We start from the raw sequence: 18,734 nt of genomic DNA, 5'->3' as shown, positions 1-18,734 counted from the left end.
AAATGGCTAATAATGCCTTGAGGAATGTATCTTTGTGAATTTTACTGGAAAAAATATTTTGTAAGGTTTGTAGACACGATTTAGTTGTTGTTTTGTACACATTTTAACAGTATAGCTGTCATACTATATATGAAAGTTATATAAACACAACTCCAAAACCAAATATGCAATCCGTCTAAAAATGCCTGTAATATTGAATACATGTGAGTTTTATCAGAATCAGGTATTTTGGTAAGGTTTACAAAAACAAAAATTAGGTTTTACTCAAAGTGACAGTATAACTGCCACACTCAATATGACAGTTAATTAAACATAACTCCTAAAACACAAATGCAAAATGACTAATAATGCCTGGATAAATGTATACAAACATAACTCCAAAATCAAACATGCATTATGTCTAAAAATGCCTGTAATATTGTATCTATGTGAGTTTTACAAGAATCAGGTATTTTGGTAAGGTTTATAAATACAAAATTTAGGTTTTACTCATAATGACAGTATAACTGCCATATTCAAAATAACAATTACCGTAAACATAACTCCTGAACCAAACATGCTAAATGGCTATTAATGCCTGGAGAAATGTATACAAACATAACTCCAAAACCAAACATGCATTATGTCTAAAAATGCCTTTGGTATTGTATCTATTTGAGTTTTACCAGAATCAGGTATTTTGGTAAGGTTTACATATACACAAATTTGGTTTTACTCATAATGACAGTATAACTGCCACATTTATAATGACAGTTTTGTAAACATAACTTCTATACCACACATGCAAAATGGTTAATAATGCCTGGAGAAATGTACCTTTGTGATTTTTACTAGAAAAAAATATTTTGTAAGGTTTGTAAAGACTAAAGTTAGTTTTTTTTTACTCAATATGATGGTATAACTGTCATACTAAATATGAAAGTTATATAAACATAATTCCAAAACCAAACTCCTAAACCAAACTTGCAATCTGTCTTAAACTGCCTGTAATATTGAATCTATGTGAGTTTTACCAGAATCAGGTATTTTGGTAAGGTTTACAAATACAAAACTTGGGTTTTACTCATAATGACAGTATAACTGCAACATTTGATATGACAGTTATTTAAACATAACTCCTAATCCAAACATGATAAATGGCTAATAATGCCTGGAGAAATGTATCATGGTGAGTTTTACTGGAAACAAATAATTTGTAAGGTTTATGAAGACACAAGTTAGTTTTTTTATTTAATATGATGGTATAACTGTCATACTAAATATGAAAGTTATATAAACATAACTCCAAAACCAAACATGCATTATGTCTAGAAATGCCTGTAATATTGTATCTATGTGAGTTTTACCAGAATCAGGTATTTTGGTTAAGGTTGACAAATACAAAAATTAGGTTTTACTCATAATGACAGTATAACTGCCACATTGACTGCCACCAAACATGCATTATGTCTAAAAATGCTTATAATTTTGTATCTATGTGAGTTTTACTAGAATCAGTTGTTTTTGTAAGGTTTACAATACAAAATATTAGTTTTACTCATAATGACACTATACTGTCACAATTAATCCGACAAAATGGCTAATAATGCCTTGCCTTTGTGAGTTTTACTGGAAAAAAATATTTTGTAAGGTTTGTAAAGACACAAGTTAGTTTTTTTTTTACACAATATAACAGTATAGCTGTCATACTATAAATGAAAGTTATATCAACATAATTCCAAAACCAAATATGCAATCCGTCTAAAAATGCCTGTAATATTGAATATATGTGAGTTTTATTAGAATCAGGTATTTTGGTAAGGTTTACGAAAACAAAAATGAGGTTTTACTCATAGTGACAATATAACTGCCACACTCAGTATGACAGTTAATTAAACATAACTCCTAAAACACAAATGCAAAATGACTACTAATGCCTAGGGAAATGTATATTTGTGAATTTGACTGGAAAATAATAATTTGTAAGGTTTGTAAATATACAAATACGTTTTTTTTTACTCAATATATAATGGTATAACTGTCATACTAAATATGAAAGTTATATAAACATAACTCCAAAACCAAACATGCTTTATGTCTAAAAATTCCTGTAATATTGTATCGATGTGTGTTTTACCAGAATCAGGTATTTTGGTAAGGTTTACAAATACAAAACATAGGTTTTACTCATAATGACAGTGTAACTGCCACACTCAATATGACAGTTATTTAAACATAACTCCTAAACCAAACATGATAAATGACTAATTATGCCTGGAGAAATGTATCTTTGTGAGTTTTACTGGGATTTTTTTTTTTTAAGGTTTATAAAGACACAAGTTATTATTTTTTTTACTCAATATGATAGTATAACTGTCATACTAAATATGAAAGTTGTATAAACATAACTCCAAAACCAAACATGCATTATGTCTAAAAATGCCTGCAATATTGTATCTATGTGATTTTTACCAGTTCAGGTATTTTTGGTAAGGTTTACAAATACAAAAATTAGGTTTTACTCACTATGACAGTATACTGTCACATTCAATCTGACAGTTATTTAAACATATTGTAACTCCTAAACCACAAATACAAAATGGCTAATAATGCCTGGAGAAATGTATCTTTGTGAGTTTTCCTGGAAAAAAAATAAAAAATGTATAAGGTTTGTAAAGACACAAGTTAGTTTTTTTACTTAATATGACAGTAAAACTGTCATACTAAATATGAAAGTTAAATAAACATAAATCAAATCAAATCAAATCAACTTTATTTATAAAGCACATTTAAAATTTACCAAATTTTAAATGTATTATTTAACCTGTACAATGAACAGGTTAAAAGATAAAACGAGTACCGAGCAAACACAACACAACACAAACAGAACACGATCAAAAATAAATAATTAAAATAGAATTAATAAAAACATAAAAACATAAAAACAGGATCACAGCAGGTGTATTATGGGGCGCCATTGCAGGATGGATATCACTCAGTGTTAAAAGCCATGGAATAAAAGTATGTTTTTAAGAGAGATTTAAAAACAGGAAGAGAGGAGGCTTGTCTAACACTCAGGGGTAGGTCGTTCCAGAGCTTGGGAGCAGCAACGGCGAAAGCTCTGTCACCTCTAAGCTTCAGTGTGTGAATGTGTGTGTGTATGTATGTGAATGGGTGAATGTGGAAATAGTGTCAAAGCGCTTTGAGTTCCTTGAAAAAGGTAGAAAAGCGCTATACAAGTACAACCCATTTACCATTTACCATTCAGCCTTGTGTCAGGGACCGTCAACAGCAGCTGATCGGCTGCAAACTCCAAAACCAAACTTGCAATACGTCTAAAAATGCCTGGAATATTGAATCTATGTGAGTTTTACCAGAATCAGGTATTTTGGTAAGGTTTACAAATACCAAAATTGGGTTTTACTCATAATGACAGTATAACTGCCATATTCAAAATAACATTCATTTAAACATAACTCCTAAACCAAACATGCTATATAGCTAATAATGCCTGGAGAAATGTATCTTTGTGAGTTTTACTAGAAAAACATATTTTGTAAGGTTTGTAAAGACAAAAGTTTTTTTTTTTTTTTTTTACTCAATATGATGGTATAACTGTCAAACTAAATATAAAAGTAATAAAAACATCATTCCAAAACCAAACTCCTAAACCAAACTTGCAATCCGTCTTAAACTGCCTGTAATATTGAATCTATATGAGTTTTACCAGAATCAGGTATTTTGGTAAGGTTTACAAATACAAAACCTGGGTTTTACTCATAATGACAGTATAACTGCATTATTTGATATGACAGTTATTTAAACATAACTCCTAAACCAAACATGATAAATAGCTAATAATGCCTGGAAAAATGTATATAAACATAACTCCAAAACCAAACATGCATTATGTCTAAAAATGCCTGTAATATTGTATCTATGTGAGTTTTACCAGAATCAGGAATTTTGGTAAGGTTTATAAATACAAAAATTAGGTTTTACTCATGACAGTATAACTGCCACCCTCAATATGACGGTTATGTTAACATAACTCCTAAACCACACATGCAAAATGGCTAATAATGCCTGGAGAAATGTAGCTTTGTGAGTTTTACAGGAAAACAAATATTTTGTAAGGTTTGATAAGACACAAAATAGGTTTTTTTATTCAATATGTTTGTATAACTGTCATAATAAATGTAAAAGTTTTATAAACATAACTCCAATACCAAACATGCAATCCGTCTAAAAATGCCTGTAATATTGAATCTATGTGAGTTTTACTAGAATCAGGTATTTTGTTAAGGTTTACAAATAAAACAATTAGGTTTTACTCACTATGACAGTATACTGTCACATTCAATCTGACTGTTATTTAAACACAAATTCTAAACCACAGATGCAAAATGGCTAATAATAACTGGAGAAATGTATTTTTGTGAGTTTTACTGGAAGAAAAATATTTTGTAAGGTTTGTATAGACACAAGTTAGGTTTTTTTACTCAATATGATGAAAACATGCTTTATGTCTAAAAAATCCTGTAATATTTTATCCATGTGAGTTTTATCAGAATCAGTTATTTTGGTAATTTTACAAATACAAAAAATAGGTTTTACTCATAATGACAGTATATCTGCCACACTCAATATGACAGTTATTTAAACATAACTCTAAACCAAACATAGTTAATGGCTAATAATGCTTGGAGAAATGTATATTTGTGAGTTTTACTGGAAAAACATTTTTTTAAGGTTTATAAAGACACAAGTTAGTTTTTTTTACTCAATATGACAGTATAACTGTAATACTAAATGTAAAAAATATATAAACATGACTCCAAAACCAAACATGCATTATGTTTAAAAATGCCTGTCATTTTGTATCCATGCGAGTTTTACTAAAATCAATTGTTGTAGTAAGGTTTGCAACTACAAATTATTGGTTTTACTCACCATGATAGTATACTGTCACATTCAATTTGACAGTTATTTAAACATAACTACAAAACCACACATGCAAAATGGCTATAATGCCTGGAGAAATGTATCTTTGTGAGATTACTGGAAAAACATATTTTGTAAGGTTTGTAAAGAAACAATTTAGTTTTTTTTACTTAATATGATCAGGTGGCGACTTTTCCAGGGTGTACACCGCCTTCCGCCCGATTGTCGCCGAGACAGGCTCCAGCGCCCCCCGCGACCCCGAAGGGAATAAGCGGTAGAAAATGGATGGATGGATGGACAGTATAACTGTCATACTAAATGTAAAAGTAGTATAAACATAACTCCAAAACCAAACATGCATTATGTCTAAAAATGCCTGTAATATTGTATCGATGTGAGTTTTACTAGAATCAGTTGTTTTTGTAAGTTTTGCAAATACAAAATATTGGTTTTACTCACTATGACAGTATAACTGCCATATTCAAAATAACAGTTATTTAAACATAACTCCTAAACCAAACATGATAAATGGCTAATAATGCCTGGAGAAATGTATCTTTGTGAGTTTTACAGAAAAAAAAAAAATTGTAAGGTTTATAAAGACACAAGGTAGTTTTTTTTTTACTCAATATGATGGTATATACTAAATATGAAAGTTATATGAACATAACTCCAAAAACAAACATGAATTTTGTCTAAAATTACCTGTAATATTGTATCTATGTGAGTTTTACCAGAATCAGGTATTTTGGTAAGGTTTACAAATACAAAAAATAGGTTTTACTCACTATGACAGTATACTGTCACATTCAATCTGACAGTTATGTAAACATAACTCCTAAACCACACATGCAAAATGGCTAATAATGCCTGGAGAAATGTATCTTTGTGAGTTTTACTAGGACAAATATTTTGTAAGGTTTGTAAAGACACACGTTAGTTTTTTTAACTAAATATGACAGTATAACTGTCATACTACATGCAAAAAATATATAAACATGACTCCAAAACCAAACTTTCAATCCGTCTAAAAATGTCTGTAATATTGAATCTATGTGAGTTTTACCAAAATGAGGTATTTTGGTAAGGTTGACAAATAAAAAAAATAGGTTTTACTGATAGTGACATTATAAGTGCCACACTCAATATGACTGTTATTTAAACATAACTCCTAAACCAAACATGCTAAATGGCTAATAATGCCTAGAGAAAGGAATCTTTGTGACTTTTACTGAAAAAAAAATAATTTGTAAGGTTTATAAAGACACAAGTTAGTTTTTTTTTACTCAATATGATGGTATAAATGTCATACTAAGTATAAAAGTTATATAAACATAACTCCAAAACCAAAGATGCATTTTGTCTGAAAATTATTGTTATATTGTATCTATGTGAGTTTAACCAGAATCAGGTATTTTGGTAAGGTTTACATATACAAAAATTAGGTTTTACTCATAATGACAGTATAACTGCCTCATTCAAAATGACAGTTATGTAAACATAACTCCTAAACCACTCATGCAAAATGGTTAATAATGCCTGAAAAAATAGTTGTTTTTTTTACTCAATATGACAGTAATACTGTCATACTAAATGTGAAAGTTATATAAATATATCTCCAAAACCAAACATGCATTATGTCTAAAAATGCCTGTAATATTGTATCCATGTGAGTTTCACTAGAATAAGTTGTTTTTGTAAGTTTTGCAAATACAAAATACTGGTTTTACTCACTATGACATTATACTGTCACATTCAATCTGACAGTTATTTAAACATAACTCCTAAACCACACATGCAAATTGGTTAATAATGCCTGGAGAAATGTATCTTTGTGAGTTTTAATGGGAAAAAATAATATTTTGTAAGGTTTGTAAAGACACAAGTTAGTTCTTTTTTACTTAATATGACAATATAAATGTCATACTAAATATTAAAGTTATATAAACATAACTCCAAAACCAAACATGCAATCCGTCTAAAAATGCCTGTAATATTGAATCTATGTTAGTTTTATTAGAATCAGGTATTTTGGTAAGGTTTACAAATACAAAAATGAGGTTTTACTCATAATGACGGATAACTGCCACATTCAAAATGACAGTTATTTAAACATAATTTCCTAACCACACATGCAAAAATGCTAATAATGCCTAAAACAATGCATCCTTGTGAGTTGTACTCGAACATATGCTTTTTTAAGGCTTGCAATTACAAAAAGTGGTTGTTTACTCAATATGACAGCAATGTTCTTAAAATCCTCTAATAATGCGGAAAAAGCAATACAAATGTTTTTCAACATAATTCCTAAACCAAACATGCAAAATTTCTAATAAAGCCTGTAGACATGTGTCTTTGTTAGTTTTACTAGGAAAAATATATTTTGTAAGGTTTGCAAATTTGCAAGTTAGTTTTTTTAATTCAATATGACTGTATAACTTTCATACTAAATATGAAAGTTACATAATTTCAAAACTAAACATGCATTATGTTTAAAAATGCCTAAAATATTGTATCTATGTGAGTTTTACCAGAATCAGGTAATTTAATAAGGTTTACAAATACAAAAATTAGGTTTTACTCATAATGACAGTATAACTTCTCTAATCAATTTGACATTTATTTAAACATAACTTCCTAACCAAACATGCAAAAAGGCTAATAAAGCCTAAAACAATGCATCCTTGTGAGTTTTACTCGAAACATATGCTTTTTTAAGGCTTGCAATTACAAAAAGTAGTTTTTTGCTCAATATGACAGTGATGTTTTTAAAATCCTGATATAATGCGAAAAAAGCAATAAAAGAGTTTTTCAACATAATTCCTAAACCAAACATGCATTATGTCTTAAAATGCCTATAATATTGTATCCAAGTGAGTGTTAGTAGAATCATTTGTTTTTGTAAGGTTTACAAATACAACATTTTGGTTTTACTCACTATGACAGTATACTGTCACATTCAATCTGACTGTTATTTAAACATAAATTCTAAACCACAGATGCAAAATGGCTAATAATGCCTGGAGAAATGTATTTTTTTGAGTTTTACTGGAAAAAAATATATTTTGTAAGGTTTGTTTGGACAAAAGTTAGTTTTTTTTACTCAATATGATGGTATAAATTTGAAAGTTATATAAACACAACTTCAAAACCAAACATGCAATCCGTCTAAAAATGCCTGTAATATTGAATCTATGTGAGTTTTAACAGAATCAGGTATTTTGGTAAGGTTTACAAATACAAAAATTACATTTTACTCATAACGACAGTATAACTGCCACGTTCAAAATGACAGTTATTTAAATATAACTCCTAAACCACACATGCTAAATGGCTAATAATGCTTGGAAAAATGTATATTTGTGAGTTTTACTGGAAAAAAAAAAGTAAGGTTTGTAAAGACACAAGTTATTTTTTTTACTCAATATGACATTATTACTGTCATACTAAATGTAAAAGTTATATAAACCTAACTCCAAAACCAAACATTCATTTATCATGTTTGGTTTAGGAGTTATGTTTAAATAACTGTCGTATTGAGTGTGGCAGTTATACTGTCATTATGAGTAAAACCTATTTTTTGTATTTGTAAACCTTACCAAAATACCTGATTCTGTTAAAACCCACATCGATACAATATTACAGGCAGTTTAAGACGGATTGCAAGTTTGGTTTAGGAGTTTTGTTTTGGAATTATGTTTATATTACTTTTCTATTTAGTTTGACAGTTATACCATCATATTGAGTAAAAAAAAAAAACTTTTTTCTTTACAAACCTTACAAAATATTTTTTTCTAGTAAAACTCACGGATACATTTCTCCAGGCATTATTAGTCATTTAGCATGTTTGGTTTAGGAGTTATGTTTAAATAACTGTTATTTTGAATATGGCAGTTATACTGTCATTATGAGCAAAACCTATTTTTTGTAATTGTAAACTTTACCAAAATACCTGATTCTGGTAAAACCCACATCTATACAATATTACAGGAAGTTTTAGACATAAAGCATGTTTGGTTTTGGAGTTATGTTTATATAACTTTCATATTTAGTATGAAAGTTATACCATCATATTGAGTAAAAAACAAAAAATAATTTGTATCTTTACAAACCTTACAAAATATTGTTTTCCAGTAAAATTCACAAATATACCTTTCTCTAGGCATTATTAGTCATTTTGCATTTGTGTTTTAGGAGTTATGTTTAATTAACTGTCATATTGAGTGTGGCAGTTATACTGTCACTATGAGTAAAACCTAATTTTTGTTTTTGTAAACCTTACCAAAATACCTGATTCTGATAAAACTCAAATGTATTCAATATTACAGGCATTTTTAGACGTATTGCATATTTGGTTTTGGAGTTGTGTTTATATAACTTTCATATATAGTATGTCAGCTATACTGTTAAATTGTGTAAAAAAACAACAACTAAATCGTGTCTTTACAAACCTTACAAAATATTTTTTCCAGTAAAATTCACAAAGATACATTCCTCAAGGCATTATTAGCCATTTTGTCAGATTAAATGTGACAGTATACTGTCATTATGAGTAAAACTAATATTTTGTATTTGTAAACCTTACAAAAACAACTGATTCTAGTAAAACTCACATGGATACAAAATTATAGGCATTTTTAGACATCATGCATTTTTGGTGGCAGTTAATGTGGCAGTTATACTGTCATTATGAGTAAAACCTAATTTTTGCATTTTTCAACCTTACCAAAATATCTGAATCTGGTAAAACTCACATAGATACAATACTAAAGGCATTTTTAGACATAATGCATATTTGGTTTTGGAGTTATGTTTGTATACATTTCTCCAGGCATTAATAACAATTTAGCATGTTTGGTTGAGGAGTTATATTGAAATAATTGTTATTTTGAATATGGCAGTTATACTGTCATTATGAGTAAAACCTAAATTTTGTATTTATAAACCTTACCAAAATACCTGATTTTTTTTGGGTTTTGGAGTTATGTTTATATATATTTCATATTTGGTATGACAGTTATACTTATTTGCTTCTTTGCAAAACTTACAAACTTTAGTAAAACTAAAATATTGTATCTATGTGAGTTTTGCAAAAATCAGTTAATTTGGTAAGGTGTACAATTACATAAATTAGGGGTTTACTCATAATGACAGATAACTGCTACATTCAATTTGACAGTTATTTAAACATAACTCCTAAACCAAACATGCTAAATGGCTAATAATGCCTGGAGAAATGTGAGTTTTACTAGAAAGAAATATTTTGTAAGGTTTGTAAAGAAAAAAGTAATTTTTTTTACTCAATATGATGGTATAACTTTCAAACTAAATATAAAAGTAATATAAACATAATTCCAAAACCAAACTCCTAAACCAAACTTGCAATCCGTCTTAAACTGCCTGTAATATTGAATCTATATGAGTTTTACCAGAATCAGGTATTTTGGTAAGGTTTACAAATACAAAACTTGGTTTTTACTCATAATGACAGTACAACTGCATTATTTGATATGACAGTTATTTAAACATAACTCCTAAACCAAACATGATAAATGGCTAATAATGCCTGGAAAAAGGAATATAAAAATAACTCAGAAACCAAACATGGATGAGTCTAAAAATGCCTGTAATATTGTATCTATGTGAGTTTTACCAGAATCAGGTGTTTTGGTAATGTTTATTAATACAAAATTTAGGTTTTACTCATAATGACAGTATAACTGCCATATTCATAGTAACAGTTATTTAAACATAACTCCTGAACCAAACATGCTAAATGGCTATTAATGCCTGGAGAAATGTATACAAACATAACTCCAAAACCAAACATGCATTATGTCTAAAAATGCCTTTAGTATTGTATCTATATGAGTTTTACCAGAATCAGGTATTTTGGTAAGGTTGAAAAATACAAAAATTAGGTTTTACTCATAATGACAGTCTTTAATCTGACAAAATGGCTAATAATGCCTTGAGGAATGTATCTTTGTGAATTTTACTGGAAAAAATATTTTGTAAGGTTTGTAAAGACACGATTTAGTTGTTTTTTTTCACACCATTTAACAGTATAGCTGTCATACTATATATGAAAGTTATATAAACACAACTCCAAAACCAAATATGCAATCCGTCTAAAAATGCCTGTAATATTGAATACATGTGAGTTTGATCAGAATCAGGTATTTTGGGTTTTACTCATAGTGACAGTATAACTGCCACACTCAATATGACAGTTAATTAAACATAACTCCTAAAACACAAATGCAAAATGACTAATAATGCCTAGAGAAAGGTATATTTGTGAATTTTACTGGAAAACAATATTTTGTAAGGTTTGTAAAGATACAAATTATTTTTTGTTTTTCACTCAATATGATGATATAACTGTCATACTAAATATGAAAGTTATATAAACATAACTCCAAAACCAAACATGCTTTATGTCTAAAAATTCCTGTAATATTGTATCGTTGTGGGTTTTACCAGAATCACGTATTTTGGTAAAGTTTACAAATACAAAAAATAGGTTTTACTCATAATGACAGTATAACTGCCACACTCAATATGACAGTTGTTTAAACATAACTCCTAAACCAAACATGATAAATGGCTAATTATGCCTGGAGAAATGTATCTTTGTGAGTTTTACTGGGAACATTTTTTTTTTGTAAGGTTTATAAAGACACAAGTTAGTTTTTTTAATTTAATATGATGGTATAACTGTCATACTAAATATAAAAGTTGTATAAATATAGTTTTGGAGTTATGTTTATATACCTTTTATATTTAGTATGACAGTTATACCATTATATTAAGTAAAAAAAACTAATTTGTGTCTTTACAAACCTTACAATTTTTTTTATTTTTCATTAAATTTCGCAAAGATACATTTTTCCAGGCATTATTAGTCATTTTGCATTTGTTTTTTAGGAGTTATGTTTAAAAAACTGTCATATTGAGTGTGGCATTTATACTGTCATTATGAGTAAAACCCAATTTTTGTATTTGTAAACCTTACCAAAATACCTGATTTTGGTAAAACTCACATAGATTGAATATTACAGGCATTTTTAGACGGATTTCAAGTTTGGTTTTAGAGTTATGTGTATATAACTTTCATATTTAGTATGACAGTTATACTGTCAAATTGAGAAAAAAAACAAAAACTTGTAATTTTACAAACCTTACAATATATTTTTTCCAGTAAAATTCACAGAGATACATTTTTCCAGGCATTATTAGTCATTTTGCATGTGTGGTTTAGGAGTTATGTTTAAATAGCTGTCAGATTGAATGTGACAGTATACTGTCATAGTGAGTAAAACCAATATTTTGTATTTGCAAAACTTACAAAAACAACTGATTCTAGTAAAACTCACATGGATACAATATTACAGGCATTTTTAGACATAATGCATGTTTGGTTTTGGAGTTATGTTTATACTACTTTTACATTTAGTGTGACAGTTATACTGTCCATCCATCCATCCATTTTCTACCGCTTATTCCCTTGGGGGTCGCGGGGGGCGCTGAAGCCTATCTCAGCTACAATCGGGCGGAAGGCGGTGTACACCCTGGAAAAGTAGCCACCTCATCATATTAAGTAAAAAAAAACTAAATTGTTTCTTTACAAACCTTACAAAATATGTTTTTACAGTAATCTCACAAAGATACATTTCTCCAGGCATTATAGCCATTTTGCATGTGTGGTTTGGTAGTTATAATTAAATAACTGTCAAATTGAATGTGACAGTATACTATCATGGTGAGTAAAACCAATATTTTGTACTTGCAAACCTTACTACAACAATTGATTTTAGTAAAACTCGCATGGATACAAAATTACAGGCATTTTTAAACATAATGCATGTTTGGTTTTGGAGTTATGTTTATATGTTTTTTACATGTAGTATTACAGTAATGCTGTCATATTGAGTAAAAAAAAACTAACTTGTGTCTTTACAAACCTTACAAAATTTATTTCCCAGTAAAACTCACAAAGATACATTTCTCCAGGCATTATTAGCCATTAACCATGTTTGGTTTAGAGTTATGTTTAAATAACAGTCAGATTGAATGTGACAGTATACTGTCATAGTGAGTAAAACCTAATTTTTGTATTTGTAAACCTTAACAAAATACCTGATTCTAGTAAAACTCACATAGATTCAATATTACAGGCATTTTTAGACGGATTGCATGTTTGGTATTGGAGTTATGTTTATATAACTTTTACATTTATTATGACAGTTATACAAACATATTGAATAAAAAAACCTATTTTGTGTCTTATCAAACCTTACAAAATATTTTTTTTCCTGTAAAACTCACAAAGATACATTTCTCCAGGCATTATTAGCCATTTTGCATGTGTGGTTTAGGAGTTATGTTAACATAACCGTCATATTGAGGGTGGCAGTTATACTGTCATTATGAGTAAAACATAATTTTTGTATTTATAAACCTTACCAAAATTCCTGATTCTGATAAAACTCACATAGATACAATATTACAGGCATTTTAGACATAATGCATGTTTAGTTTTGGAGTTATGTTTATATATATTTTTCCAGGCATTATTAGCTATTTATCATGTTTGGTTTAGGAGTTATGTTTGAATAACTGTCATATCAAATAATGCAGTTATACTGTCATTATGAGTAAAACCCAAGTTTTGTATTTGTAAACCTTACCAAAATACCTGATTCTGGTAAAACTCACATAGAATAAATATTACAGGCAGTTTAAGACATATTGCAAGTTTGGTTTAGGAGTTTGGTTTTGGAATTATGTTTATATAACTTTCATATTTAGTATGGCAGCTATACCATCATATTGAGTAAAAAAAAAACTAACTTTTGTCTTTACAAACCTTACAAAATATTTTTTTCTAGTAAAAATCACAAAGATACATTTCTCCAGGCATGTATCATGTTTGGTTTAGGAATTATGTTTAAATAACTGTCATGTTGAGTGTGGCAGTTATATTGTCATTATGAGTAAAACCTATTTTTTGTATTTGTAAACCTAAACAAAATGCCTGATTCTGGTAAAACTCATATAGATACAATATTACAGGAATTTTTAGACATAAAACATGTTTGGTTTAGGAGTTATGTTTAAATAACTGTCAGATTGAATGTGACAGTATACTGTCATAGTGAGTTAAACCAATATTTTGTATTTGCAAACCTTACAAAAACAACTGATTCTAGTTAAACTTACATGAATACAATATTACAGGTATTTTTAGACATAATGCATGTTTGGTTTTGGAGTTATGTTTTAAAATTTTTTACATTTAGTATGACAGTTTTACTGTCATATTGAGTAAGAAAAAAATAATTTGTGTCTTTACAAACCCATTCATCCATCAATTTTCTACCGCTTATTCCCTTTGTGGTTGCGGGGGGCGCTGGAGCCTATCTCAGCTACAATCGGGCGGAAGGCGGGGTACACCCTGGACAAGTCGCCAGCTCATCGCAGTCTTTACAAACCTTACAAAATTGTAAAACTTAAAAAGATACATTTCTCCAGGCATTATTAACCATTTTGCATGTGTGGTTTAGGAGTTATGTTTACATAACTGTCATATTGAATGTGGCAGTTATACTGTCATTATGAGTAAAACCTATTTTTTGTTTTTGTAAACCTTACCAAAATACCTGATTCTAGTAAAACGAACATAGATTCATTGGTTTTGGAGTTATGTTAATATAACTTTCATATTTAGTATGACAGTTTATCATCATATTGAGTAAAAAATTTTACTTGTATCTTTATAAACCTTACAAATTCGTTTTTTCCAGTAAAACTCACAAAGATACATTTCTCCAGGCATTATTAACCATTTTGCATGTGTGGTATAGGAGTTATGTTTACATAACTGTCATATTAAATGTGGCAGTTATACTGTCAATATGAGTAAAACCAAATTTGTGTATATCTAAACCTTACCAAAATACCTGATTCTGGTAAAACTCACATAGATACAATATTACAGGCATTTTTAGACGTATTGCAAGTTTGGTTTTGTAGTTATGTTTATTTAACTTTTATATTTAGTATGCCAGTTATACTGTCACAATAAGTAAAAAACTAACTTGTGTCTTTACAAACCTTACCATTTTTTATTTTTTTTTTCCAGGAAAACTCACAAAGATACATTGCTCCAGGCATTATTAGCCATTTTGCATTTGTGGTTTAGGAATTATGTTTAAATACCTGTCATGTTAAATGTGGCAGTTACATTGTCATTATGAGTAAAACGTAATTTTTGTATTTGTAAACCTTACCAAAATACCTGATTCTGGTTAAATTCACATAGATACAATATTACAGGAATTTTTAGACATAAAACATGTTTGGTTTTGGAGTTATGTTTATATAACTTTCATATTTAGTATGACAGTTATACCATTATATTGAGTAAAAAAAAAAAAAAACGTGTCTTTATAAACCTTACTTTTTTTTTTCCAGCAAAACTCACAAAGATACATTTCTCCAGGTATAATTAGCCATTAATCATGTTTGGTTTAGGAGTTATGTTTAAATAACTGTCATATTGAGTGTGGCAGTTATACTGTCATTATGAGTAAAACCTAGATTTTGTATTTGTAAACCTTATCAAAATACCTGATTCTGGTAAAAATCACATATATACAATATTACAGGCATTTTTAGACATAATGCATGTTTGGTTTTGGAGTTATGTTTATACAACTTTCATATTTAGTATGACAGTTATACCATTATATTGAATAAAAAAAAAAAACTTGTGTCTTTATAAGCCTTACTTTTTTTTTTTCCAGTAAAACTCCCAAAAATACATTTCTCCAGGTATAATTAGCCATTTATCATGTTTGATTTAGGAGTTATGTTTAAACAACTGTCATATTGAGTGTGGCAGTTATACTGTCGTAATGAGTAAAACCTATTTTTTGTACCACATCAATACAATATTACAGGAATTTTTAGACATAAAGCATGTTTGGTTTTGGAGTTATGTTAATATAACTTTCATATTTAGTATGAAAGTTATACCATCAAATTGAGTAAAAAAACAAACTAATTTGTATCTTTACAAACCTTACAAAATATTGTTTTCCAGTAACATTTACAATTAAAGCTGCAAGCAGCGTTGGTCGGGCCCGCGTCTTTGGCAGGTGCTAGTCCTAAGTGTCCCAATACTTTTGTCTACTTTTAGTCTGAAGTGTCCCAAGACTTTTGTCTAGTGTACCTACCTTGTCTGCATTGTGTGGGCATGTTGGTGCTTCCTGCTTTTGAGCAGCCATCTTAAAAAAACAGCACCGCAGGAGCATCAGTGCAGCGGGTCTTTGAAGGGTCATAAAATCAAAACCGGAGCAGGTATCACAAAACGCTTCTGTTAATTTATGCACAAGGGTTTAATCTCTGTCATGTGTTATTTTGAAGCCGAAAGGACAAACGCGCTCAGAGGAGATAGTTTTTGAAGGAAGGTGACCGGTTTTTCCAAAAAAATTGTTTTGAAGGGGGAATAGCAAACATCCTGTTGATTTTTGCTGGGGGTTGTCAATTTATGAAATGTAGGTCTAAGAGAGACCTACATAGAGGTTTTTGTTTCATGTCTCTCCGACCTTCCCAGTGGGAGTTACAGGCAGTTTTATAATTTTTTTCTTCCGAGGAGCAGGTTTTTGTCCGTTTAATAAAAAAATTGCTGTAGAGCACAATTTTTATATTTGGGGTTAGGTTTTTTCATTAGATCACAGTTTTAGCCAGTCCTGATGTGTGTGTTCAGTTTGGTGAGTTTTGAAGCATGTAAAGGGGGTCAAATTACAGCTAAAAGAGGCAAAAGTGACTGTTTTTAGTACTTTTTTGTCTTGAAGGGGGAATTGCCAACTTCCTGTAGATTTTAGCCCGACAATGTAAAATTATGAAAGCTAGGTCTAAGTCAGACCTACATAGAGGATTTTTTTTCATGTTTTTCCGACCTTCCTAGTGGGAGTTACAGGCAGTGTAGTATTTTTGTTTTTATAGGGGGCGCTAGAGCGCAATTTTAAATTTTGAGGTTCCTTTGTTATAAAAAAGGCAATTTTCGCAGGTCCTGATGTGTGGGTCAAATTTGGTGAGTTTTGAAGCATGTTAAGTGGGTCAAATTAGTGCTCAAAGAGGCGGCGGAAGAATAAATATAAAGAACAAGACCAATTAAAGCTGCAAGCAGCGTTGGACGGGCCCGCGTATTTGGCAGGTGCTTCCTGCCTGTACCCATTCAACATATCTTCACCTGCACATTACCTACTTGCTCTGCATCTGAAACGCGCGCAGAGGAGAAAATGTTTGGAAAAAGGTTGACAGTTTTGACCCAACTTTTTTTTAGAGGGGGAATAGCAAACTTTGTGTTGATTTTAGCCGGGGGTTGTCAATAAATGAAATGTAGGTCTAATTGAGACCTACATAGGTATTTGTTTCATGTATCGACAACATTCGTATTGGTAGTAGTTATAGCTGTAATACTAGTAGTAAAACTAGTAGTTTTGGTATTAGTAATAATTGTATTATTAGTAGTAGTTATAGTATCACTATTGTTAGTAGTTATATTATTATTGTTAGTAGTAGTAATTGTAGTATTATGATTTGTAGTCGTAGTAATTGTAGTATGACTATTAGCAGTAATTGTAATAGTAGTATCATTAGTAGAAGTAGTAATTGTAGTATTATTAATAGCAGTAATTGTAATAGTAGTATTAGCAACAGTTATTGTATTTGTAGTATTAGTAACAGCATTTGTAGTAGTAATTGTAGTATTGTGAGTAGTAGGTGTAGTAATATGACTATTGGCAGTAGTTGTAATGGTAGTATTAGTATTAGCAGCAGTTATTGTAGTATTTTTAGTATTAGTAACAGCAGCATTTGTAGTAGTAAGTGCAGCATAGTGGTTAGTAGGCGTACTAATAGTGTTATTCTTAGCAGTAATTGTAATAGTAGTATCAATCAATCAATGTTTATTTATATAGCCCTAAAACACAAGTGTCTCAAAGGGCTGCACAAGCCACAACGACATCCTCGGTACAAAGCCCACATAATGGCAAGGAAAAACTCACCCCAGTGCGACGTCGATGTGAATGACTATGAGAAACCTTGGAGAGGACCGCATATGTGGGTAACCCCCCCCCCTCTAGGGGAGATTGAATGCAATGAATGTCGAGTGGGTGTGACATAATATTGTGAGAGTGTAGTCCATAATGGATCCAACATAATAGTAAGAGTCCAGTCCATAGTGGGGCCAACAGGACACCATCCCGAGCGGAGACGGGTCAGCAGCGCAGAGATGTTGCCAGCCGATGCACAGGCGAGCGGTCCACCCCGGGGTCCCGACTCTGGACAGCCAGCACTTCATCCATGGCCACCGGACCTGTGCCCCCCGCGAGGGGAGCAGAGGAGCAAAGAAAAGAAACGGCAGATCAACTGGTCTAAAGGGGGGTCTATTTAAAGGCTAGAGTATACAAATGAGTTTTAAGATGGGACTTAAATGCTTCTACTGAGGTAGCATCTGTAATTGTTACCGGGAGGGCATTCCATAGTACTGGAGCCCGAATAAAAACCGCTGTATAGCCCGCAGACTTTTTTTAGGCTCTGGGAATCACTAATAAGCCGGAGTTCTTTGAACGCAGATTTCTTGCCGGGACATATGGTACAATACAACGAACGCATGAATAATGATCTCAGCGTCGCTAGTGGATAAAATAGAACGAATTTTTGCGATATTACGGAGATGAAAGAAGGCCGTCTTAGTAACACTGTCAATGTGTGACTCAAAGGAGAGTGTTGGGTGG

Source organism: Nerophis lumbriciformis, linkage group LG03, assembly GCF_033978685.3.
Source record: "Nerophis lumbriciformis linkage group LG03, RoL_Nlum_v2.1, whole genome shotgun sequence".
Classification (NCBI taxonomy): Eukaryota; Metazoa; Chordata; class Actinopteri; order Syngnathiformes; family Syngnathidae; genus Nerophis; species Nerophis lumbriciformis.
Note: the sequence above shows the minus strand (reverse complement) of the source record.